The sequence below is a fragment of the Stegodyphus dumicola genome, chromosome 10, assembly GCF_044657685.1.
Source record: "Stegodyphus dumicola isolate Sdum_Otavi_A_Nest chromosome 10, ASM4465768v1".
In the NCBI taxonomy this organism is placed as follows: domain Eukaryota; kingdom Metazoa; phylum Arthropoda; class Arachnida; order Araneae; family Eresidae; genus Stegodyphus; species Stegodyphus dumicola.
Genome location: NC_140777.1, coordinates 68942751 through 68969687, shown reverse-complemented (window position 1 = coordinate 68969687; position 26937 = coordinate 68942751). Strand labels below are relative to the sequence as shown.

The 26937-nt window shown below is 33.4% G+C and overlaps 1 protein-coding gene and 1 non-coding gene across 2 annotated transcripts in view; both read right to left on the bottom strand.

Annotated features, from left to right (window-relative positions):
• LOC118189550 (protein pangolin, isoforms A/H/I/S-like) overlaps nucleotides 1–26937 on the bottom strand; it is a 434015-nt gene that overhangs the window by 281879 nt on the left and 125199 nt on the right. The window lies entirely within an intron of this gene.
• TRNAA-AGC (transfer RNA alanine (anticodon AGC)) lies at nucleotides 22872–22944 on the bottom strand. Its single transcript has one exon. It is a non-coding gene; the product is annotated as a tRNA-Ala (tRNA).

Below are 26937 nucleotides of genomic sequence, written 5' to 3'. Positions count from 1 at the left end.
ACATTTTAATTGCAAAAACTGTTTTTAACTTTATTTGGTGTTCTAGGTATTTCTGTGTTCTTAATTTTTAATGAAGATGTTTTGAGTTTTTATATATTTTTGCCTTGCCGTGAAGTGGAAACCGAATTGACTGAATGAAAAATAGTATATCTCTAATGGAATTCGAGGAAATAAGTTTAAATGAAGCACAGTACAAAATATGAATAATTCAACAGGCCGTAGAAGGAAGTCATGTGGTGTCCACATCAAATTTTTTATTGCTATTATCAGTCCTCTATTGCGCATTCTTTACCTTATCTAAAATCCTATATTATGTGCACACAGTTTAATTAAAATATTTCTGCTTTATTTTAACTTGTGGTTTGAATTTCTTCCAACTAAAATTTTTGATTTTTTTCTGGTGTGTCTGGAATGGGCTTAAATTAAATATTAATTGCATTCCTAATTTTACTGTTTTACTTGCAGAACATTTTGCAGTTCTTCAGAAATAAATCTACTATGAGAGAATGCTAACTAGATTATTTCTAATTAACTTGTCAAAAGGATTAATTACTATATCTTTAATTTTCGAAGAATCCGAAAACCGAAATTTTTAATCTATTACTTCGATAATTAAGAAATTATATAGGTAACAGAAATATTAAGTAAATGGACGAATAATTCCTTTTGAAAAAAAAATAAATAAATAAAGTAACGCAAATTCAGGATGAAAATTTCATGCACTCTTCTTAGGTTTCGCTAATTAATTTTAAATTAATATTTTGATCTTTTTCCACTCTGAATTTTTAAGCATGATATTTCGCTCCTTACTTTTACTTTTCTTGCCAGATCTTATTTAATTTTTTTCATTGCTCTTTACTTTTACAACTTCGGCAATAACTTGAAACTTTTTTCACCCTCTTATTTACTACTAGTAACGCTTTTTATTATTTTGTTATCACTTTTTATTTCAAATTTAGTGTTAAATAATGAGAATTATCGCCCTTCTTTTGATTCAATACAAAATAAAGATCCTCAATCTTGTTAATCAGAGTTACATATATTCTTTTCAAATCGCTTACGGAGATAAACATTACACTGTTTTCATTTTAAAGATAAGTAATAAATTATGCCTCCAGTGGCAAACTAGTAACTTCCCTCGTCAAATGGATAATAAATGTTGTCGTAACTGATGACAATGACAAAAATGCAAAAGGTTAAAGGTTTAGGCGACGCCGTCACATGGATGTAGGCACCTGAACGAACGTCCCTTCCTGTGTGTAGAAATGTAAGCAAGTCCATAGCATTTAATGTCTATAACATAAATTTTTTCACATGAATGCCGTGGAAGCCTACATTTCCTGACCAAGTTAAACCAGCATCCAACCGAAATATAAATTTCGCACCCAAACGTCCGAAAGTATAGAGAGAAGGAAGGCAGGAAGATAAACTTCCAAAACCCGAAGTATAGACGGCGCGGAACTGCTGCTACGTGGACTGAGCATGGACCTTATAAGAGATAGACTAACCCAGTGGGCGGGGCCCGCGTCACACACATGTCGGCAAGAAAGAGTAGGGACGATCTGGTTTACTTTAACACTGAAACCTATGGCGTTTGTATCACATAACTCTTTTTAATTATTAAATATTTAAATGTGATCCCTTGTATAGAGATGACATTATGAAAGCGACAGTTTTTTTCCAAATAGGATTTAATATATCTCACTAAAGCACTTTTTACTGCATTTCGCGCATTTTTTTCACTCGTAATTCCTGTACAAACATCTTTACATTGGTAAAACGGTAAAAACTCTAAGCACAAAATTTATGAACTTAAATTTGCGTAAAAATAAAGTAAAATTAAATAAGACTGATAGTACGCAATGTTTTGAAATAAATAAAGTAAAATTAAACAAGATCTGATCATTTTTTTAAAAATTTAATTAATATTTTCAGGCAGTGATTTTCCAAACTATAATAATATTACAAAACGATCATATTTATTTAACTATATGATCATTAAATTATTAATATTAAAGTGGATTAGTTATTTTAATAATTCATAAAATTCGGAGCATAAAATTTTCTGAGCCTATGAAAGAAAAAAAAAAAAAAAAAAAAAAAATCTAGAAGCACTCTTTTTTTTTTAAAGTTTTGTGTGTTATCTGTATTTATTGAATATCATGTTCTTCGCCCGTAAACCACATACATTTGAAAACAGCATATCTTTAGAATTCCCGCACTGGATATAAAACTGTTCTTTTCTGTACAGTGCTCGCTCTGAACTCGTTGAGTTTGAAAATATGAAATAGATTAAAACAATTCAAAATTCGGCCGCCCAGATGCCTATGTTCGGGTGGAGGATTACATTATTCAAAATTTGATGGCTCTAGATACTGTCGTTTTAATCACAGTGCGAGAAACATACATGTATTCATGCAGATTCTTCATTATTTAATTTCTTTACCTATAATACAGGGCGATAATATTTGGTAACAACAATGTGCACAGTGACACTGAAATTTATAGTACAACAGCGCAAAATGCCGCTTCGAAACTAACAGGCTTTCCAGGCTACCGCCGCTTTGGGCTAATAAATTAAATTAACAGTAAATAATAAAAAAAAAAATCTTATGCAGAACTAAAAATAAATAAAAAAATAATCACTATAAAATACAAGCAAAACTAATTATTACGATTAAATACAATTTTAATATTAGAATTAAATGTATAAAAATTAAGGAGTCAAAAGTGTTTATCACTGTGATGTATTATGAAATATAATTGAAATAAAATTCCTTTATAAAAATTGCGTTCTAATACTCATCTATAATTTTAAAAAAGCAGCAAGATTTAGAATTTTAAACAAACCTTTCAAAAATTCGTTTTTAAATATTTTAGTATTTTTTACTTATTTACGCGAATAAAAAGCATAAAAATTGCAAGTGAAAATTGCTTGTTTGAAATTTTCTATTAGTTCAGATTTAAAATATTATTTTTTAAAAGAAGTAATTACAAATTTCCTTACAGCATAGGAAAAGCTAAAAAAATATCCAGTCCTGAAAGAGTGCAATAGCTTTAAAATTATTTGGAATGTTAATTATGCTTGAGAAATATGCTAAATCTTTAAAAATCAATCTCAATTTCAAAAACAAAAATATGTGGAAATTCTAATTTGTAAAATGAGGCGCTACAACCAGCTTTTTCTTGACAATTATACACGCTGCAATAGGCAACCGATGTTAAATTTCTGCAAGTCGTCCCTACTCCTCCGGATGTAATCAAGGTGACAGCCGGCAACGCCTCAGACGAGGGACAAAACCCGTATGGGTTAGTCTATTTCTTATAAGGTCTATGGGACTGAGGTGGTGACGTCAGATAAAACGGTGATGAGGGAGCGCCGTGGTTGGCTGGCGGTTGAGACTATGTTACTGACTTGAAGAGAGCGTTCGTGAACATGCAACATAATCAGGTTTAGAAGTGGGAGTTTATAAACGTTTAAAACGACAACATTTCACTAAAATATTTTATAATGTAACTGTGGTGAAGAATAAAGATAATTATTCTTTTATCACTTTTTGATATTTAGCATTAGAGGTGCTGTCAGTCTCGAAACTCGCTTTTGTCCGCATTATTTTTCAATTTATTGCCACCAAATATTTTCGCGATGTATCATAAAAAATAAGTAATAGTGAAGAATCTGTACGTATGTATGTTCCCCACATTGAGTAAAAAGACGAATTTTTTATGCCACCGAATTTTTGATACACTTAGTCGTACAGCCGAGCAATCGAAGCCTGAATTTTGAATTGCTTTTGATTTATTTCATATTTTGTAAAAACTTAAAAGATTTTTTGTTCAACAAAATTCAGCGATTTGAAAGGGAGAAGAGGCAACATTGTTCGAAGTAAAACATTTTTACGCCTATCGCGACAAACTGTTACCAATTGGCAAAGTGTGAGCTATTTATTTTTCAAATTTAATCCACAAATTCAGCTGTTTATCAGCAATGTGTTGCCATTGCTTCAAATAAAATACTTATTATCTCCACGCATCAGCGTGCTGCCGTTCAGTAAAGCATAAAATTGTTAACTTTCAAATTTAATCTTTTTGTTACTGATTAGGAAACAAGTAATTGAAAAGTAATAAACGCAGTTGTTAAAAATTTCTGTTGTTTTTCTTAATCTGATTGTTATCCATTTAAATCATGAGTTGTTTAATTAGGAATATCAAATATTTTTATGAAATGACACCATACGGTGTCATAAAAATCAATATACACCTTTTTGTTTTTATGATAAATCTTCGAGGCGGCAAGCCGCTCGAGTGGCTAGTTTTCAAAGAAATAATATAAGGAATATAAAAAAAGTGTATGGCAACATTTAACACTCTATCGAGAATCCTAAAGATATGCTGTTATTTTAATTATTTATCGTGATATTATTTATCGCAGATCGTGACCGTTCTCGTTCCTCTGACAGCCACTGAATTCCGTAAAAGTGTTCCGTTTTTAGTATTGTTCAACCTACTGTTGCGGTGCGTTAGGAATTATGCCATGCATGAATATATATAAACAATAATCATGGAACCCTGTATTTGGTTCAGAAGATTTAAGAGTGAAGCACTCATGATCGATAAGGTGATACTGACAATCCGGGTCCATTAAAATTGCAACAATCTTGTACTTTTTTAACTGGATGCTTCTATCGAACGTCAATAAAATAATCTTCGCAAAGTTTTGAATTTAGAATTTCAAAGATTCGAATGACGAAAAAGCGCGAAGATTGAAGTTTTCGATTCTCGAATATTTTTGGTAAATTAAAATTGTCCTTATTCGTATTTGTAATTATCTTACGGGAGGGAGAAGAAAAAGCAAGAAAAAGAACAGAAATGAGAGGGGAGGAGAAAAATATAATTCGCAATAATTTTAACAGTAGGCCAAATAAAATAAACACTGTTGGAGATTTAAATAATGAATGTACCATTTGACAATGAGCACTTAAGAGCTTCTGTGACTATTATTTGAACTAATTTCAATATATAAGTAATGAAAAAGGTTTGAATTATGACGTTAGTTAGCAGAATATTTTGTATGTTTTAGCTCTTTCCTTTTATACTAATAATAAGCATATACGAAATATGATACATTGTTTTTAACCTACTCAGTGTTTCATATATCATTCTCTTTCTTTAATGCTAAAATGAGACTTATAACTCTTCCTCTCATGCTGCTCGTAATGAGAGAATTTATTTTTTTCTAAGCCATTTTATGAAAGGGCATTTCAGTATAGCACTCCGAAAAATTTTTAAACATATCGCGAATTGCCAGACTATAAAAGAGAAACACAATTAAAACCTTCGATTTGCAAAATGAAGGCAATAAAATGACATATACCTGCTGTCATAATGAGATTCGAAATCTTCCATACCTATTTAATAACGATCCGTTCGAAAAAGCGGAGAAAAAAATACGTTACATTTAATTTCAGTTATTTATTTAACATTAATTCCTACCTAAATTATATTTCGATGCCATGCATAAATAAGAGCTTCAAACTTGGATCCTTACACCGACGTGATTACCAGTACCCCGATGCTAAACATCTCTTTCTCGTTCCACGGTCAAAGTAGAAAATAAATATGTTACTGCGTGGATTAGGCGTGAAAATGTTTCTCAATACAGGTGCTATTTCCTAACAATGAGTCGCACCTGCGTTCTGGGCACAACGTAATATAATTCTATTGTCAATGGAAAAATGTATTCGTTGTGCCTCTCCATCCTCCCACACTACCCCACCTCCCCTGCCGGTTAGCATCATCACATTCGACCCTCCTGGTGGAGCACGTGCGATATGTTGACACCGAGTCAAGCGATGTCACGGAAGGCGTCACAAAATGGGGTGGGAGAAAACACCCTCCTTTTAATAGAGAAATATGAATGGAGTGCGGGATTAATGGGATGTCATGTGTGATACCCCTTCACATTCGCACCCCACCCTGCACACCTTAGGAAAGAACAGTGTGGGAGCTTCGGTCGGCTGCGGGAGCTGGTTGCGGATAATGTTGAGGTATGCGGTCCAGCTACTAACAAGACGATGAAAGTTGCCCGACCAGTTGTTACCACATGAGTGGGGTTTGCCCGATTTGGCTAGAGATCGCTGTTACTTCTTTTCCATTCATTTCGGTTTTAAATAGAAAAGGAAAAATTAGAAATGTTGTAGCTGCTTTTTTTATGAGAAAACGTTAATGCATGGGCTCTCATGCTTTTTAAATATTGCATAATATACATAAGAAACAAATATTTGCATCTTCATAAAAGCATTTTTCGATTAAAAATCAATGTGTCTTAAATGGAGTGTTTGTAATTAAAGAATTTTGAGCTTATATTATTAGCCCAAAGGTGCGATAGCCCAGAAGGGCTATTAGTCTCAAAACGGCATTTGTGCCGTTTCACTAGATAACGGCGAATCACTTTTTAAATTGTTGCCATCAAACATTATCGCCTTATGTTATATTTAAAGAAATTAAATAATGAAGAATCTGCAGGAATGTATGTATGTTTCTCGCATTGTGAAGAAACGGCGGTACATAGAGCCATTAAATTTTGAATAACGTAATCTTCTATCTGTGGTCCTCTAATAATTATATTTGTGATATAAGCTTTCAGAAAATACGTGGGTTTCCAGCAAACCGATATCAAAAGAGAAAAGGTTTACTTGTGAGTATGATGTTTAAAATTTGAGCACATGAAATTAGACTTAAATGCGATTATTTTATTTCTGCTAATATGTATAAGGCACATTCCATTGAACGGAAGTCAGAGCGCCTAAGAAAGATTGCTGAAAGGAATTAGTAATTTAATTCTAGGATGAAAAAAATTTCAAAAATTTGGGTCGGATTTCTTATTTTATTTGTATTGAAAAAAAAAAAAAAAAAAAAAAAAAAAAAAAAACTCTGATGTTGTTACATTGAATTTTTTTAGCAACTGATTTTTATAGCGTTGAACAAGGAAAAATTAGTTGTCACAAAAGTATGGTATTTTCCATCATAATATCAGAGAGATATTGTAAAGAATCAAGATCTGATAATTATGATAAAAACCAATCAAAAAAAATTTCAAAACATTGAGCATTAAAATACTTCAAATACTCAGTATAATTTGACTATTTTTTCATCTAAAAGTTGTATTAAGCACTTCCCGGCAAAAATTACTTTTTGGGGTTAGCTGTCATTTAGGATGATAACCTGGAATTTTTTACTCTCGCATGAAACTATTTACTAGTCTCGTGTGCAAAATGAAGAGAATTAGCAAATTATGTCTATTTTTAAGAAAAGTATTGAACCAAAAGTGTAAATTACATAGCCGAAGAATTATTCAAATATTCTTCATATATATACTATCTTAGCAGTCAAATACGTAAACGTATACATGCGTTATTCCTTACATATCTCACCAGTCGAATACGTAAACGCACCTGTGCGGCTCTGCGGACAGGGATTGTGGAGGGAATATAAGTGCACTAGGGGTTTTTGGCGATTTGTGTGCTCCTACTCTTTCACGACATTCGCCGAGTTTCTCGTAACAGTTAGGTAAATTTTATAGGTTATCTGACAAAATGAGTAGCCATGAACGTATGGATGGCGAACGAGATCGAGAATTATCGGTAGGTTGGACGCAGGCCAATCACAAGCATAGGTGGCTACAGAGGTCAGTGTAACGCCCAGTGTCGTCTGCAGTTTGTGGAAACAGTTTCAAGACACTGGATTTATATCAAGAAGACCTGGACAAAGTCGACCAAGATCCACAATTCTGAATGAAAATCATTATTTGACACTTTCAGCGCGGCAACACAGGACTGCTTCACAGCTCTCACGTGAGCTGTATGCTGCCAGTGGAACCCGAGTTTCACGGTCTGCAGTTGCCCCGAAGACTTCATGAGATAAGGCTGTATACCTGAAGACCCGCAGTTTGCGTCCCGCTCATTGCAGCACACAAGGGAGCGCGTTTAACATGGTGCAGACAACACATCTTGTACCAGCCTTCAGTGGGGCACCGTGCTTTTTACAGATGAGTTGAGATTCAGGCTGGTCACTGATTCTCAACGTATTTGTACCTGTAGAAAACCTGAGACACGATACCAACCCTTCCCGATCCGGGAAAAGGATCATTACGGTGGTGAAGTTGTAATGGTCTGGGGAGGCATTATGTTGGATGACCTCACACCTCTGCATGTGTTTGACAGAGGCCTTCTGACTGCTATGAACTATAGAAAGGAGATCTAAGAGTCCTACTGTTCAACTTTTCAGCGAGCAGCTGGTCCTGAGTTTCTGTTAATGGACGACACAAAGGTTCAGCTAGTTGACGATTACCTGGAAAGTGAGAATATTCGCCGCGTAAATTGGCCCAACGAGATCTCCTAATTTTAATCCTTACAGCATGTCAAAGGCGCTTTTGGGGAGGGTCATTTCATCTCGTCATCCCCCTCGAAGAACCATCCCAGAGTTGAAAAATCTTTTACCGTAGGAGTGGGATCTACTACCACAGAGACTTCTCAGCTGCCTCCAGTCCAGTATACCGTCACGTCGCTCTATCTGTCTGCCTGTGAGGAGAAGACTATACCCCATTTTAGACTCATTTTCCGTTCCATATCACTATGTGGATTTGTGTTAGCTTTGCACTATAAGCTTTACTAATAACAATGCTTACGTAAAATGATTTCTGAATGGTGCATCTCTTTCTCTGTTATAAATGTATATTCATGCGGAATTTCGTTAAAATCTGTCCAGTAGTTTTTCAGAAATCCGACATTTATATGTGCCCCGCATTCTTAAAGTAACCAATGAAATTGCCATGTTCATTTTTACCTAATGTTTAGAAAGTTTTATATAGAGAAAGAGAAAAAGGACTGAAACTTTCACGAAAAGAATTTCCCTCCTCCCACTTGTTCAAGACTTTTTTCTTCATTATTTTGTTTTCTCTGTTCGCAGAACAACAAAAAAAAAATTTGATGTGTACACCACATGACTTCCTTGTACGGAATATTAAATTATACGCATTTTTTCTTGCATTTCATTTAAACTTATTGGATTCAATTAAATCTACTTCGCCGACAGCGCATAAACCACAATAGAATAAATGCATTCTTTAAAATTCACTCTAGTATTTGTTTACCATAGCGACACTCTGGCGCTAGATTCATTTAACAGTATTATATTTCGTTCATATTATAACTCATAATGCACAAAATTTATATTATTTAAAGAATAGAATTATCTAATCGTTGCCACATGTTCTATTCAAATACTATAATAAAGCTAGAATGATGTATAAAAGAAATTAAGCAAACAAAACAAAAAAGAAACAGTATTTCACAGACGATTGAGTATTTCTCATTCAATTAATTCAGTTCTCACTTCGCGAGAAGGCAAAAATACATAAAATCTCAAAATATCTATATTAAAAATTACGAAGTAAATCTTAAACACTTATTTCCTCGAAAAAATTCCACAAACGATTAAGCATGATTTAATTGGCAATAATAAATGAAGGCGTTATCTTTGTTGTTGCGAAGCTAAGTTTCTCTAGATTGGCAACAAATCCACTAGTCTGCTGTTTCAAATGTAAACAATCAATGATCGCCATAAAAAAAAGGCTTAGCACTTAAACAACTTTAAAATTGCTGATAATTCTAAAAATATTGCATACAGATTTACTAAAGGCCTAGAAACCTTAACCGGAAGATAAAAACAACATAATTCAATCATTTTTAAAGCAAAAAATGTACAATTTACAAACATATACGAGTAAAGAAACTGAGATCACTGAGCCGGGTAACAGAGTGGATATATATAAAAATATATTTGCCGATTGCAAACAAAATACGAGGTGCACATCTACATGTTATAGCAGTCCTATATACAAAATTTCAACGTTCTGAGGCTACTCGTTTTTGAGTTATGCGAGATACGCACGTACGTACATACGTTCGTACAGACGCCACGAAAAATTCTCTTCAGAATTCATTTTAAAGCAGTTTTATGATTTTTTTGAAGGAAAAGAGTCTTTTATTCTGTCCTTACGTATAGATATTACGCAGTCCTATATACAAAATTTCAACGTTCTGAGGCTACTTGTTTTTGACTTATGCGATATACGTACGGTTGCACGTACGTATCTCGTACGTTCTGAGGCACGCACGTACATTCTGAGGCTACTTGTTTTTGAGTTGATCGATTGACGACTATGCGAGATACATACGTACGTACATACGTTCGTACAGACGCCACGAAAAATTCTCTTCAGAATTCATTTTAAAGCAGTTTTATAATTTTTTTGGAGGAAACGAGTCTTTTATTCTGTCCTTAGGTACAGATATCACGCAAAAACATCGTTCAATTGCATTCGATAGCGGTCAAAATGGATATTTTCGTTGCAATATGCTGCCTGAAACTTTTCACGATTACAATACTTCCTTTTTACTTCGTACAAGGAAGTAAAAATTAAAAAGACAGAAAAATTCAAATTATTCCTTTCTTTTACTTAACTGAATCTTAATAAATTTGTGCCAAAATGTTTCTTTAACTAACAATTTCTGCTGCACTGCTGTTATTCATATGTAGCCAAGAAAGCAAATAATGATTCTGAAGAAAACATATACTTGAAAAAAATAACTTCGTGTACTTCGATAATAAACAAATGAAATGGAAAATAAGCTGTAAAGAAAAAATTAACCCTCTCGATTTTGTTTCTGTTGAAAAACTGTGCAGTTTTGCTCTACCCACTGCTGCAGGTTCGACTGATAAAGTATTGGTTGGTGTGATAAAGGCACACATTTTTTGACTGATTTTCTTTGGATAACTGAAATGTGAAATTCTAATTTATAAATTGGTGTCATCATGAGTTCACAAAGAGGCTGATTCATTTACTTCTATCGTTACACCAACCACCTAACGACGATGTGGCGTAGGATGTAAATAATGTTTTTCCTCTCTCTGTTTTCATTTTTGGCGTACATTGTTTTTGCTCCTTTTCACGGAATTAGTCGCTGTGCTTCTCGATATTATTTCTGAAAGTTTATTCCAAACTGAATATGAGATGGATTTAAATGTTTTATTTTTATTTTGCAATATTCTGTATGTAATGATGTTGTAGGAACATTGATAGCATAGATATTAATCCATAATGAGCAGCGAACTTGGCAGCCGGGAATATTCACTTTTATTTCGTTTGATATTTGTGGCCACAATTCACTAGGTACTCTAATCGTGCCTGTTTCAAAACATTTACTTTTTTAATATTGTTGCGATAAGAAGAAAACAGCGCGGCAGCGAATTAACGGCGAAAGAAGCGGAGGCAAAGTGCGTAGTTATCCAGTATGGCAGCTTATTAAGAGAAATGTTCCGAATTAGCTACGGCATCATCATCATTAATAGAGAGGGGAAGTACCCAAATTAAAATGAGGAATTAGAAGGCTAATGCTAATTTAAGTTATAATTTTGATTTACATATTTTTTATTTTACCCGCACCCACACACACATGTATATAGTATTTATATATAACCTTACACTTTCAGTCAGTGTCATCAAGTGTGTGGGAATTAATTCTCAATTCAATGAACTAAGGCATCGTTATGTATCAAAGCGGTTAATAATCTGCTATATACATATCGTTCTTTCGCAAGTAGTAAAATAAAACTTTGTAACATTCTCAAGCTTCTTTCAAAATGACTCTGTGAGAACCTTCAGTACGTAGCATTGTTACAAGAACCTGAATTAAGTGGAATTTTCATCACAAACTTCCTCCGTACAAATGTATTCGCTTGCTAGCTTGAGATGCACTTTCAACTATATTTTCGGTGTAAAGCAATATTTGATTAAATATAAACATTAGATTAAATACTGTATTGAAATTTAACCATCGGATCTGATTCCCCGTCAAATTTCAAACTGATTAAATAAAAATAAAAAAATTACAAAAATAAATAAATAAATAAATAACTGAAAGGTTTCAGATTTTATATTATGCCCTGTTTTTTTAACGTTTTGTGTGTTACCCTTATTTATTAAATATCATGTTCTTCGCACTTAAACCAAAAAAAAAAAAAAAAATCAATTCAAGAGCAATATCACAAGATAAATTTTTCTTAAAAAAGTATATCTTTAGAAATTCCGATGCACAGTCTCGCGCGCTAGAGATAAAAATGTTTCCCTCCCCCCGTACAGTGTTGCCATTGCTTGCTTTGAAATCGTTGAGTTTGTTGGAAAAAAGTTCGTTAAGGTTTTACAAAATTTTAAATAGTTAATAAAACAAATTCGAATTTCAAAATTCGGGCTTTCAACTGCCCATGCTCGGTTGAAAGACTACCTTATTCAAAATATGATGGCTCTAGGTACCGTTGTTTCTTCACAGTGCGAGAAACATTGATGCATTCATACAGATTCTTCATTATTTAATTTCATTAAATATAACGCAGGGCGATAATATTCGGTGGCAACAGTTTGAAAATTGAATGGATGCAAAATGCCATTTTGAAATTAATAGCTCTTCTGGGCTAATGAGAAAAAGGTTTATAGATATAGGAGTTTTCTGTAGCTCTAGTTTCTGTAGCTGATTTGTCACATTATTTTGTATATATTTCATATATAGGTAAGATAGGCTTATAATGTTTCATAGTTTTGAACTGGAACATTTTTGGCATCTCAGAACTCGGGTAGTTCTACCACGGTTCGAATTCCGGAAAACGGGCAGGCTGCATCGGAGTTTCCATGGTTTTTCCCATGTAAAATTTATATACGAGCCAGCTTTTCTTAAAAAGCCCTTCATGTATACATCCCACCCCACTAGCCGATAACTATCGACAGAATTTAAATCAACACTATGTTTATGTGACTCTATCGCTTATCATGTTTTTTTCGGGGGGGGAGGAATTAAGCTTTCTTCTTTTAAGCGACAATAAAGAAACAGAGAATTAAAATTTTCTCACAATAAAATGCTAAAAGAACATTGTAATGAACACATGTTACAGTCACCTCTTCCTTAATTCTTAAAATATTTTTGAATTATTAATGTCCCGGTTCTTAAAAAAGACATCATAATTTACGAGAGACAACATAGTTAACTTGGCGAAATTTTTCATGCTTTCAGCGTCAAAATAAACACTATATGGCGTTTTTCCAGCGAAAAAAATTTCCAGCAACCTTTTTTTTTTTTTTTTTTTTTTTTTTTTTTTTTTTTTGTTGTTGTTGTTGTTGTTGTTGTTGCTTTGTTACTTTTAGTTTTTTCGCCCGCGAAATCTTCCCTTCATCGCTACGGGCCCAGTTCCAAGAAACAGTGGAAGATGGGGTGTCTGGGGTCTCGAAGTTACGTCCGGTGTTATTATGCATCCGAGGATAAACTTATTAATTTGTTTCGGCGATGGCAGAGCTAATAAAGCAGACGATTTACTGACTGACACAAAGTTGCTAACAGTTATGATCGCGTACATGGAGCAACGTATCTCTGGAAAGGGTCACGGCCGTCTCCATTAACCCCCCCCTACCGCTCATACACTTTTTTATTATTATGCTTAGAGATTATTATTTTTATTTTTTAAATTGCCGTGAAAAAGAATAAGAGTGGTCTCTCTTTTTCTTCTATGCCTGTCTTTTAAAAGGGATAATTATCTAAAAGATTATGATAGATTAATAAGGTACTGACATTATATTTGAATTATTTTTGAAGGTCAAAATTAGGCTTGAATTATGGAGGTAATGCGTTTCGTTCCTGTTTTATGATAATGCAGAGGAAGAACGAAAGTTATGATATTTAATAACTGCCGCTGACTTTCGTGACTGAAATCAATATTAGAAATGCGTTTATCTGAGCTAGTTTGCCGCTTCCTTTGAGTGAGCAGTTACTAATATTCAGATGAGATTGTAAATATAATTTTTCAGGGTGTTCTGTAAAGACAACCGTCCGAGAAGTTGAAATAGAAATCAAGAAATGTGTGCTTTATTAATTTCGGTAGATTACTTACTCGCATAATAAGACTTTTTAGGATTGGTACTTTTCCGTTTCGCCGGCGCAAATCTTGCCAAGCAGACTTTATTGGCGTATACACATAAAAAATACTGACAAATGTTAGTTCTAAGAATTTTTTTTTTTTGAACGTATAAACATTTTAATACCGTTTAAAATAAAATAAAATAAAAAAAAAAACACTAAATAAAAACAATAAATTTGTAAAAAGCATTAATATAAGAATTTACTATGCTTTCATCGTACAACATCCTGATTCGCCGATTCATATCACGTGACCCCAAGTGATCTCATCTCACGTAAACTACGCTGCAAAAATCTAATTCTCTCGGTAATTAATTTCAAGTTAAATCTTAAATTGGAATACAAGTTTAAATGCAGGAATTATTTCAATTCTTAGGAATAGCATAAAACTGAACTATCTGGTAAAAATTCTATGTAATTGTATGCCAGTATTGAAAGAAACAACCAATCTGATGAGAAATGGTTGCGACTTGTTTTGAAAATGTAAAAGTTAAAGTAAAAGGTTACCAGCGAGGATATTTCGTTTGGCATCGGTTGTACCATTACTGGCGACTTTATCGCTTGCGCCGGCAAAACGGAAAAGTATCTTAGGATTTATTGTCAATGGCGGACCTAACAGCTATCTGAGACAGTAGGTTTTTAATCAACTTCAACTTCGAAAAGCTTCTCTTACAAAAAAACAAGTGAAACACGTACTGTAAAGGCACTGATTCTTGGAAGTAAAATACCATTATAAAATTTAACATATTCCATGTCGACTGCTTTTAGCTTCGTCCTTTTCAACTTGTGCTGCTTGAAGATGACTTCTAAACCGTTAATTTCTGCTAAGATTTCATTTTCTTCTGCGCCATCAAAAGTTACCCTGTAGCTTTAAACCAACCTCAGAAGTTCTTCAATTTCTGCTTCAATAAGGTGCAATGACTGAACAGTTTAAAATTTTGTATATATATGTACATATGTTAATTTGATGGCTCTAGGCACCGCTGTTTCTTCACAGTGCGAGAAACATTGATGCATTCATACAGATTCTTCATTATTTAATTTCATTAAATATAACGACATTCTCCAGATTTCGGTGAAACACCGAAATCTGGAGAATGTCGACTTTCACCGGTGAATGTCAACATTCACATAGTCTCTTGGTGTATGTCCGAAATATTTTCTAAATACTCTTATTTCTGACTTACACCGGTCAATGTAGACATTCACCACGTACTAATGGTGAATGTTAAACATATAACAATATTATATTTTCTTCTCCGTAATTCAGTCGCGAATAAACGCACTTGAGACTTGAAATAAGAACTTAAGAACATGAGAACCTAAAACACACAATGCATTCAAAATGAGAAAGGAAAATAATAGAAGTTAAAAACTTTCTTAATTATACAGTACGTTCTAAATGAGCAAATAAAATAACAGTCATAAAAAACTTACTAAATTATGTGATTCAAATCTTATTTATTGCAACAACTTAAACTATTATGGCACTTTATGACCTCTCTTTTCGACTTTCACCAGAGCATATCTGTGATTGTCTACATACACCGGTGAGCGTCCGAATATACAAGAATGTAGTGAAATATTCCGTCTTTCACCGACGTATTTGGGGAATGTTGATATTCTCCGCTGAAAGTCGACATTCTCCAATTTTGGTCTTTCACGGTAACATCTAAAGAAATATTGATTATATTATCTCCTAAGATTGATTTTAGTAGAATTATCTAAAAAGAGTGAACCCAAGTTTAATTCCAAAAATTGTTTTAAAGTAACTTGAATGTAAATTGTTAAAAATGTTTAACGGGGACTTGAATTAAATCATGACTAACAAAATTTCAATTGGGAAAAGAAATTAAATTAAAAGCAAGTAATCATTGCCATTGATCGGAAATTAGTGGACTTTTCAAGGGGAACAAACCAACTCCCTTTTAATGAACAATAATTAATAAATAAATACGAAGGTGTTTTGTCTTTACTCAAGTAATAAGGCCAAACTGGCAATTTAAGTTAGGCCAAATATTTCCGTGAATTAAAGGGATCCAGAACCAATGTAGAGCACCAAAGCACTCATTCTGATTAAGCATTTTCGCTGATACAATTTTGAGTGAAATGCAATTTATGCAGTAAACTTGATAAATTACTTGAACAATATTTATTTCTTAATTATTGTTCATTGAACGGGAGTTGGTTTGTTCCCCTTGAAAAGTCAACTAATTTCCGATCAATGGCAATGACTACCAGCTTTTAATTTAATTTCTTTTTCCAACTGAAATTTTGTGATTCATGATTTAATTCAAGTCCCCGTTAAACATTTTTAACAATTTACATTCAAGTTACTTTAAAACAATTTTGGGAATAAAACTTACTAGCTATGGGTTCACTCTTTTTAGATAATTCTACTAAAATCAATCTTAGAAGATAATATAATCAATATTTCTTTAGTAAATAAATTGTTATTATCTTACTTTGCAGTTATTGCGCAAGTATTAGAATAACTTGATTTCGAATTAAGTGAATTTAAGATCATACAACATCCATATAGGTAAATATACTTAAGGTTCTTCGGATGCCCCACCCCGCACCGATCAGAGGCCCACGGCGCTCTGCCAGACCACTACTTAAGGCACAATAAAGCGAAATCAATACGCAACACATAATTAAACAAAAGCTTCACAACGGCGGTTTGCAGAGATGGCACAATCGATTCTAATGAAACTCGAGAAGATCCGAGATTCCAAAATTCGAATTTTCCGAATCCTAATCTAAAAATTTGTCTATCATTTTAATTTAAATATTCAGTGTGATTACTTTCATTAATTCTCAGCAGAAGCACTAACTAAAAAAAAAATCTGATGTGCACACCACATGACTTCCTCGTACGCCCTCTTCAATTATACACATATTTTGCTGCATTTCTTTTAAACTTATTTTCTCCAATTTCATTACAGACATATTTCTCATTCAATTAATTCAGTTCTCACTTCGCAACAAGGCGAAAATACTCGTACATAAAAACTTAAAACATTTTCATGAAATTTGTAATATACAGAACAATTTAAAACACCAAATATAGTTCAAAACAGTTAAAATTTTTTAATTAAAATTTAGTTTCTACGCTAAAACTATTCATTCGGCCAACGAGCAAGAAGACAGATTTTTCGAAGGACAAAACTGAAAATTTACTTTTGCTCCGATTTAGCGAAAAGACATTGAAGCTGGTGCAGAAACTGACTTAATTCACTATTCTACTAAGAGTTTCAAATGTAAACAAATAGCGACTACTTTAGGCTTAGTAACACTTAAACAACTCTTAACATGTTGATAATTCTGCAACTGTTGCATGCAGATGAACTAAAGGCATAAAAAGCTTAACCAGAACATTAGAACAACATAATTCAATAACTTTTAAAGCAAAAAATGCACAACTTACCAACACCGCTGCTTTAGTGCAAATATTAGGCAATCTCTTACTAACAAGTACCTTATATATTTTAATACTTTTGGTGCGAGCAATTGCAACCAAACAGGGAGGTGCACAAGAACATAATATATCAGTTGCATGTACAAAATTTCAGCGTTCTGGAGCTATTCGTTTTTCAGTTATGCAAGGTACATGCATACGTACATACATCACGAAAAAATCTGTTCTGAATCCATTTTAAATTCATTTGCAATCCTTTTTGGGAAAAAGAGTCCTTTATTCTGTCCCTATGTTCAGATGTCACGCAAAAGCATCGTTCAAATGGATTCAAGAATGGTCAAAATGGATACTTCCTTTGAAATATGATACCTGAAAACTTTCGCGATTACGATACTTTCTTTACTTTCAACAGGGAAGTAAAAAATAAAGCGGTTGTTTCAGTTTCAGTGAACATGGATCATCCATATTACCTCGTAGAACCTCTTAGAGCTAACTTCTTATTTTTCTGGGCAGAATTTAACATTCCAGATGTAGTAATTTGTGTAAATGCTTGAAATACTGTCCCATCTATATTAGTTTTCACTTAAAAGCATTCTGGGAAAATATTTAAAAATGTGTACAATTACTCTGTCATTTTTGCCAAATTATATTAAAAAATATATTTCAAAATTCAAGGGTTTTAATTACGTATTCGTTTACTAAAATTTATTCGTAGATTTTTAATAAATATAGGTGTATGTTTTTAAAAATTATACTCTTAAATTTGCTTTTAGTTAAACGGAGTTTGAAATTTTTCCTTAACTAAAACCTCTGCACATTATGTGAAAGTACTTTTCTCCTCTTTCCTTACTTCTTTTTATTCTTACATAAAGGTTTCGAGAACCCCTTATTCGGATTCCGATGTAAGAAAATTTAGAATACGTCCTGCATTCAGGGGGATGATCTTGATTAGGATCCAGAATCCAAGCTCGAGTAAAACTCTAAACTTTTTTTTCAATTCTTACCTTGCTGAAGGGAAAATATTCACCTCTGATCTTTTCTTCTCTTGCTTAAGTATGATGTATTTATCTTCCTTGCCATTTAATTACCTTTCTTACAAAACACTGACAGCGTTTCTAGCTTATACAAGGTGGCCTAAGAAAAACCGAACCCAAAGCAAGTGATGAACATGTGACCTGTAAGGCAGTATTATATTAGATGTCCTAAGATAAACCGAACTACATACGGGAAACCTTCACTTATTTGGGGCGCAGTTTATCTCGGGCCACTCGATATGTATGAGATCATCCTAAAAGCAACATAACTGAAAAATATGCGAAAACTGAGAATCCTTCTCTACTATATCAGAGCAGCTAAGATGAGTTAGCAGCGCAGTACCTATCTAAACCTGAATCAAACAATGTTATACGCCTTATTGCTTTATGTTATGTAGAAGTGAAGGCGCCACCTATTACTTAACCTACGTAAGTAGGTATTAGCCCCATACACTAACTAGAAAACCAACATGTGACTTCAGCCAACACTGCAAGTACTGCCACTGCCGGCGGCATCAATGGCACTCCTACCTTTCAGCGTTAAATTAGCTCAAGTGAAATGCATTATATTACATGATATACATAGTTGCACAGGTGCATGTTTTATGGCGTTATCTATTGTAGTGGGTACAGGCATCCTGTTTCAGGGCATTATATATTGCAGTAGATAAAAGGGTGATGCTCCCTCACTTAGGAGGTGCTTTCTTGCTCCATTGGAAACGTACTGTTTCCGGAGGTAATATCAACTTAGGATACCTAAAAAGGGTATGCAGTGCCTGGTAAAAGTCCTTTTTAGGACTGTATACCAGTCGATAGGAACAGGATACGGATACGGATACGCTGATGCTCCCACACCACAAACCATTTCGGAAGGAGCCTTCGCTGTATTATGTATTCGAACGAACAAAAGATGAGCGTCATCTCATCCGAGTTGGTTAAGTTGGCGCTCTTAAAAGCACATATGATAAACTGTTAAAATATTCTACTCTAGCTACAAAAGAACCAATTCGACCTTTTTTTCTTAATAATATTTTCTAATGGATAATTACAAAGACACCTGCAGATAAAACGAGCAAAGATGAAAGAGAACAAACAGCAAAACTAAAAAGAGTCCACAGTATAATCTATAAATCTATTTTGTGCCTTGCCTCCCAATATCTCTCTCAGAATGATCCAGCATTAAGGCAACACTCAGATATGAGGCACTAATTTCCTCATGAAGGTTGCACTATTTAGAAATTGGGTTTGGGATGATGTTCATTCGATGCACATGTTTTAAAAGGCAATTATGACTAAGAACATGACGAAAGCTAGTAATAGATTTCTTTCTGAGCTATAAAAGAGTGTAAAAAATTCTATTAATCCATACCTTATGACTGTTCCTTTCGGTAACACCTTCCCAAAAAGCTTCTCTGTAGTAATTTTTGTTTATTCTGTTGGTAGTGTAGAAAGGGATGTGGTTATCAGTCACTTGGAGAATATTGGCCCCTTTGTCAATAAATCTGCCTTATCATTTCCATGAAGGCCACAGTGTGATGATAGCTACTGCATGGCAACTTCTTTGCCCAACTAAGTTGTTTAGAAAGAACACCAACAGACACTGGTGATTCAATAAAAGAAATGGCTAGAAAAGCAGGTTTAAAATCAGAAAGTGTGTGATGACCTTTGAAAAATGTTCAAGTTGACTTTGGAGTTGGGTTAAGACTATGCCTTTGGGGTCGTGATCTGAGCATCAAAAGCAGTCCCATTCCTTCCAACAGGATTATAAAATGAATAAAGCTTGCAAAAGACGTCACAGCCTGGATTAATACTGTCAGCCAACACAGAGCCATCCGCAAACAGATGTAGCCATTCACTCTCAGACTATAAAACAAATGGCCAAGCCAATCTAATCGGGCCGAAAAATTCGAAAATGCCAGCTTATCTGCTCGAATAAAAGATAAGAAATTATTTAATATTCTTATTAGATGATACTCTCGATGAAAAGTTGAATGTTGAAACAACCACTGAAATCGTTGATTTTGTTATTGACATATTGAATGATCTTAAATATTTTCAAGTAGCGGAGAGAATTTATTTGAATAATCTATGAAATATTGCAGAGATTAAATAACTCCATTTCTTGAGGCATACGAATCTGTACAATGCATTATATTCTATAATACTTTATATATCATTTGAAAGAAGCATGCATCAAACGAACAATTTATTTCCTTTCTTGCGAACACATAAAATGAATTGTTGAATGATAACGTTTTAGTTGCAGGCAAGTACCTAAACAAAAAACAGCTATTCTATTTTTTGCTTGCCGTTTTTACCACAGTCTCCGTAGGTTTCATCACATAATAACCTAAATTGGATTGATTTAAGACAGAACGAACTGAAGCATCGAAAGCTGAAATAAAATAAGAACTGGTGCAGTACTAGATAATCCATGTTCACCGTAAAGAAAGTCGACCAGGGTAAAAAAAATCTCCTCCTTTTTGTATGCTAAAATTTAACGGCTAACTTAATAAACAACGAAAAGAGGCACGATAGAACAATCTTATAAAAGGCTCCCTGCAGAAAAATATAACTTCAAAATAGTTAGTTGAAAGAGGCTTAAGAGTGGTCAAGCACCCCTTGTCAATAATCCTATTTCACTTTTTTGTTCCTCCTCAACTCTCTGGGCAAAGATAAAAAAACGGATGGAAGATGTGGGCAACTTCTTTTCCTCTTCTCCCATGTTGAAAAGCTGGACCTTTGCCGCTATATCAAGTATAACAACAGATCTTGTTTACACATGCAAAATGAAAATGGCTCAGTGAGTCATCGAGTTCATAAATATTGCAATGGCAAAATGAAGCAGTAGACAATCGCTCGGGGTTTCATTCCTGGCAATCGCTCTTCACTTTGAGCATTTTCAAAATCGTCATCATTTTCAAAATACAAAATACAAGTCATCAGCATTTTCAAAATACAAACGCAAAAGAATGTTTTCCTGACTTTCTCTAATTTTGGAAAGCAAGATTTATAACATTTGTTCGAAGCTGTTTTCCTGAAATTTGAACACTTGAAAACGCAACAAAACTTTAAAAAGAAACTTAAAGAAGAAAGGGAAGTACATCGTTGCAAAAATGAGTATAGAGTTACTCACATAACTCTTATTATTAACTTGCTTTCTTGCTAGTTAAGAAATGGTAAGATAGTTCGCGAAGTTTACATTAAGTTTTAATACTTCATTCATTTTACATGCAACGATTGTTACTATTATTTTACATGCAACAAATACAGTAAGACCCCGCTTAACGCTGTTTCGTTTAGCGCTGTTTCGGTTTAGCGCTCTTTTATTTCAACCCGGGGATTCCACGAAATCGCTCGCAGCATACGGGGATTCCCCGAAATATTATGCAGCGATAGGTTTCAAATACATATCCGAAAGAGTGTACTTGTATTTCTTGTTGGGTGCGGTATTGTACAGACATATTTTGAAGGGGTAAATGTGGAAGATGTCCAAGAAATAATTCAAGAAGCAGCGGCTAGTCTTTCTAATGATGAGCTCAAGGGATTAACTGAACAAGAAGAAAACAAAAATGTTGACAGCAGTGATTCAGAAGAAGAGCAAAAAGAAATTTCGATGGCGTTTGTAAAAAGGAGTTTGTCTACCATAACTGAAATAATGGATCAATTCATTGAAAATGATCCGAATTTTGACAGGAGCTCAAAAGTAAGGCGTGGTGTTAGAGATGCTCTATCCGTTTATGAAGAACTTTTAAGAGAACAACGCAAAAGAAAAAGGCAAACAACATTAGATGCTTTTGTCACAAAAAGGCAGAACACTCAAAACGCGGAAGGCTAACTAAATATGACTGACTGAGAATTTTATTTGTTTTTTTTTTAAGAATATTCGTTTTGTTATTTATATTTTGTTTTTATTTTTGCAAGAAATAATAATGTGGTATTAATTTGGGCTTTAAGAAATAAATGTTTGGTTTTATTTTTATTAAAAAAACATACTTTTTAAATTTAATACCTAACCAATTTCCTAGCCATCTTCCCCTAACCCCAATATTTACATGTAAAGATAACCTCGTTTAGCGCTGTTTCGCATTACGCTCTACTTTGATGGAAGCTTGATGATTACGCTCTACCCCGCGTTAAGCGGGGTCTTACTGCATTCAGCTTTAATTTTAAAATGACAAATGAAAAAAATATGCTTCAGTTAATTCTAGACCAGTATTAGATTAGGTTGGGGGGGGGGGGTAATTCGCTATAGCTACACCGAGATTTTAGAAATAAATGGACAGAAAATTCTATACGTAAAACAAAAATGTTTTATCTTAGAATAAATAATTATACTAAATTAGTTATTTAGAATAAATCATTTTACTCAATTGACTTAAAAAAACGTTTTTTTGGAGGCGCCGGGTATCGATCCCGGTACCTCTCGCATGCTAAGCGAGCACTCTACCATCTGAGCTACGCCCCCACATTTCTAAACCTCTTACTTAGGATTAGTATATAAAAATTCATAAAGGCCCTACCATAATGTTCATGTTAAGCAATCCTTAAACAGCTGTGTTTACATCTTGCTTTTCAGAGTGAATAATAATGAACTAAATAATACTTGCTCTACATGTGGATTTACTACTCAATGAGAAAAAATTACTTCTACTTTGTCATGACAAAAATATGCTTCCTGGTGGTGAGTAAATACAATATCTTTTAATCATTGAGTGGTTATCACAAATTAACATCTTCAAAAAATTTTGTTACCAAAATAGTTCGCTCCCCCGTACACTTACGCTACACGTGGGAAAATCGTGGAAAGCTTATAAATGGTTAGTTACCAGCTGTTTGCGTAGTCACCACCTAAAATAGTTACTATACAAAATAAAGAAATTTGAAAGCTTTCAGATTTTATATTACTCTCAAAGGGGCGTTTTTTAGTGTTTTATGTGTTATCTTTATTTATTAAATATCATGTTCTTCGCACTTAAACTATGTAAAATTCAATTCAACAGCGATATCACAAAATATTTAAAAACAGCATACTTTTAGAATTTCCGACAGACAGTCTCACGCTGTATATATATATATATATATATATATATATATATTTTCGTATAGTGTTTCCATTGCTCGCTTTGAAATCGTTCAGTTTGTTAATAAAAAATTCGTTAAATTTTTACAAAATATGTAATAGATAATGAAACAAATTGCAAATTCGGGCGTCCAGGTGCGCATGTTCGGGTGGAGGATTACGTTACTCAGAATTCGATGGCTTTAGGTACCGTAATTTTTTCACATTGCGAAAAAGATACGTACATTCATGCAGATTCTTCATTACTGAATTTCTTTTAATATAATACCAGGCGATAATATTTGGTGGCAACAATTTAAAAAGTGATTCGCTGTTTATATTGAAACTACACAACCGTCGTTTTTTCACAAAGCGAGAAACTATATATAATACAGGGCGATAATATTCGGTGGTAACAACCTAAAAAATGATTCAGCGCTTTTAGTGATTCGACGTTTTGAGACTAATAGCCCTTCTGGGCTTCCACCCCTTTGGACTAATAATGATTTTAATTAGTTCTGCTAGTATAATTTCACAGTCCTGCTAGTAATTAATGACAGCAGAGAAAAGGAATTCGTTTATTGCCTTTAAATCACCTAGAAGAATTAAATGCTTTACGCTTTGCTGAATAGCAACACATCTAATTACTTCGGGCAGTGATAACACATTTCGTTTAAATCGCTGAATTCTTTTTTTATTATCGTATTTAAAAGACAAATATCTTACGTTTTAGAGTGATAAGGCTTTCTTTAAAAATCATTGAGTATATTAATTTAAATTTTATTATTAAGTTTGCTCATATAAAATAAGGAAAAAAATTGAATTCAAAATTCGGGCTTTGAGGTGCAGATGTTCAGTTGGAAGACGACTATAGTTAGTCAAAATTTAGTGGCTGTAGATGCTGCCCTTATTCCACAATAGGAGAAAGAAGCATACATATATGTGGTCATCCGCTCTTTTCTGCAAGCAAACTGGCAACAGCAACAACAGCTTAATACTTCTTCAAGCTGAGTAAGAGAATAAAGATGAGTTACTTTTATTTGGTTTAAACTAATAAAACATTTAATGAAGTAAATGTAATTTCGATACATAAAATTTCTACAATACCCATACCAGGTGACAAAGAAAATTTTAAACATCTGAGATGAAAAATACGGACATCAGTTATCTCAATGAGAAAATGAAATTTAAAAAAAAAAATAAATTTTATTCCATTTTCAATTTATTAAACTTTTTTTACTATTTTATTTTTATTTTATTTTACAGTAAGAAGCAATAGACTGATGTTAAATATGTCAAAGCGCATTTAACATTACAATAACTACCAATGAACTTTTTGGAGTTTTCAAGAACTACAGAACAAAATTTCTTTTCTCGAGAAATGAAGAAGTCGAGAAATATTTAACATAATCCCACAATTAATTTAAACAAAAGGGTGAACAAATAAATCATCACAGTGCCAAAATTTCAGCAATTATTTCTATTAACTCATGAAGGGGATATATTTTTAAATGAAATCTTCCATAAAATTTAATTGAATAAATTTAACTGCACAACAAGAAATGACAAACTCTTTCCGCGTGCTTGAAACAGAGCGGTATGCGCGTCTGACAACATCAGACGCTTGAAACGTGCTCGACGATCGTACGTGCTTAGCCTATTCGATCAACTCAGAAATTCCATATCGAGTGACAAAAGTTGGCAGTTCCTGACATTGTTCCTGAATGGACTAACATCATAAGGTGAAAGAAAGAAACTCGAAAATTTCCCGTCTGATTCTATTATAAATCGTCGGCTGCGATTACTCACGTGTACACGCATCCTCGTCTACGAAAAAGTACGCATAATTCACAGTTTATATACACATCTGGAAAATAGTTTGGGAGTGGTTAAAAGAACTCACAGAGCTGTGCAAACAGAGCAACCGAAAGGCCTCTAATTTCGACTACCGACCTTTTTAACTCCCTGCCCCCTGCCTTTCACCTGCGGGTTAGTTTTTTCTTTTTCTTTTTTTTTTCCCCCCTTATTCCTTTAATCTTTTCACTTCCCAAATTTGCCTCATTTACCTTGGCCTTGGTGATGCTCTGAGGTATTGGGCACGTTTTTCAACAAGATAAAAGTAAAGGTTGCTGGATAATTCAATTTATCTCTGATTTGGCGCATATATTATTTTTTATTGCTTAAAACGTCGCGTTAGATACCAAAAATAAATTCATATAAAAATAATTTGAAGTTACACAATTTCGTGAAAGATTTTTCCTATTTTAGGTGGGGTTTATAATGTCACTGTGTTATTTGCTCATTTCAGTTTCGTTTTTGAGATAATAAAGTTTATTATATTTAAGAGAATAAAATCTTAATGTTTATCTATTAATAAAAGCATCTTCATTTTTATTACTATTAGATATTTCTCCTTTTTATGTTTGATTATGTAATTCTATGTAAATTTACGAATAAGAAAGCATGAAATTTCTGTTTATTTAGTAAATTCTAAATAAAAATCGAATAAATCTAATCTAAAAATGAATAAAAATCTAAAAGGTCTAATATAAATAAAAATCGGTGTACTCAAGAATCACGAAACGTTTAATACAGTATGTCCAGTTTTTTATAATGAATATTTCGGAAAGTCGTCATATCTCTTTTGCTTGTTCGTGAAAGTTTTAAGCCTCAAAAATATTTAATTTTCGTTAAGTTTGATATGTTTTCAGACAGCATCATAGAAACTAAAAGGTTTTTTTTTTTTTTTTTAGACCAAAGGGACTTTGTCCCTGAAGGACTATTGTTTTCGCTTTGCTATTTTGCGTCGAATAAATATAAACGGGGTATCATTTTTTCAAATTGTTGCCACCAAATGTTAGAGTCCTGCATTATATTTGAAGAAATTGAATAATGAGGAATCTGAATAAATGTATATATGTTTCTCGCTTTATAATAAAACAACGGTACCTAGAGTCATCCAATTTTGAATGACGTAATCCTACTGCGAATATGGGCATCTGAAAGCCCAAATTTGGAATTTGTTTTATTATCGAGTTTCTATTTTGTAAAACTTTAATGAATTTTTGATTAACAAACTCAACGCTTTAAAAGCGAGCAATGGCAACACTCTAGGGGAAAAAAAAAAAAAAAAAAAAAAAAATTATCTCCTGCGCGCGGAACTGTGTATCGAAATTTCTAAAGCTATGCTCATTTTAAAATTATTTTGCGACAGTGCTGTTGAACAGAATTTTATGGTTTAAGCGCAAAGAAAATTATATTTAATAAATAAAGGTAACACACATAACGTTAAAATCTGAAATAGTTCGCAATTTAAAATCTGAAACCTTTCAGATTCCCTCCCAGAGAGAGGGGGTATTTTACGAAATGTCTTTCATGTAATATTGATCGAGAGTTAAT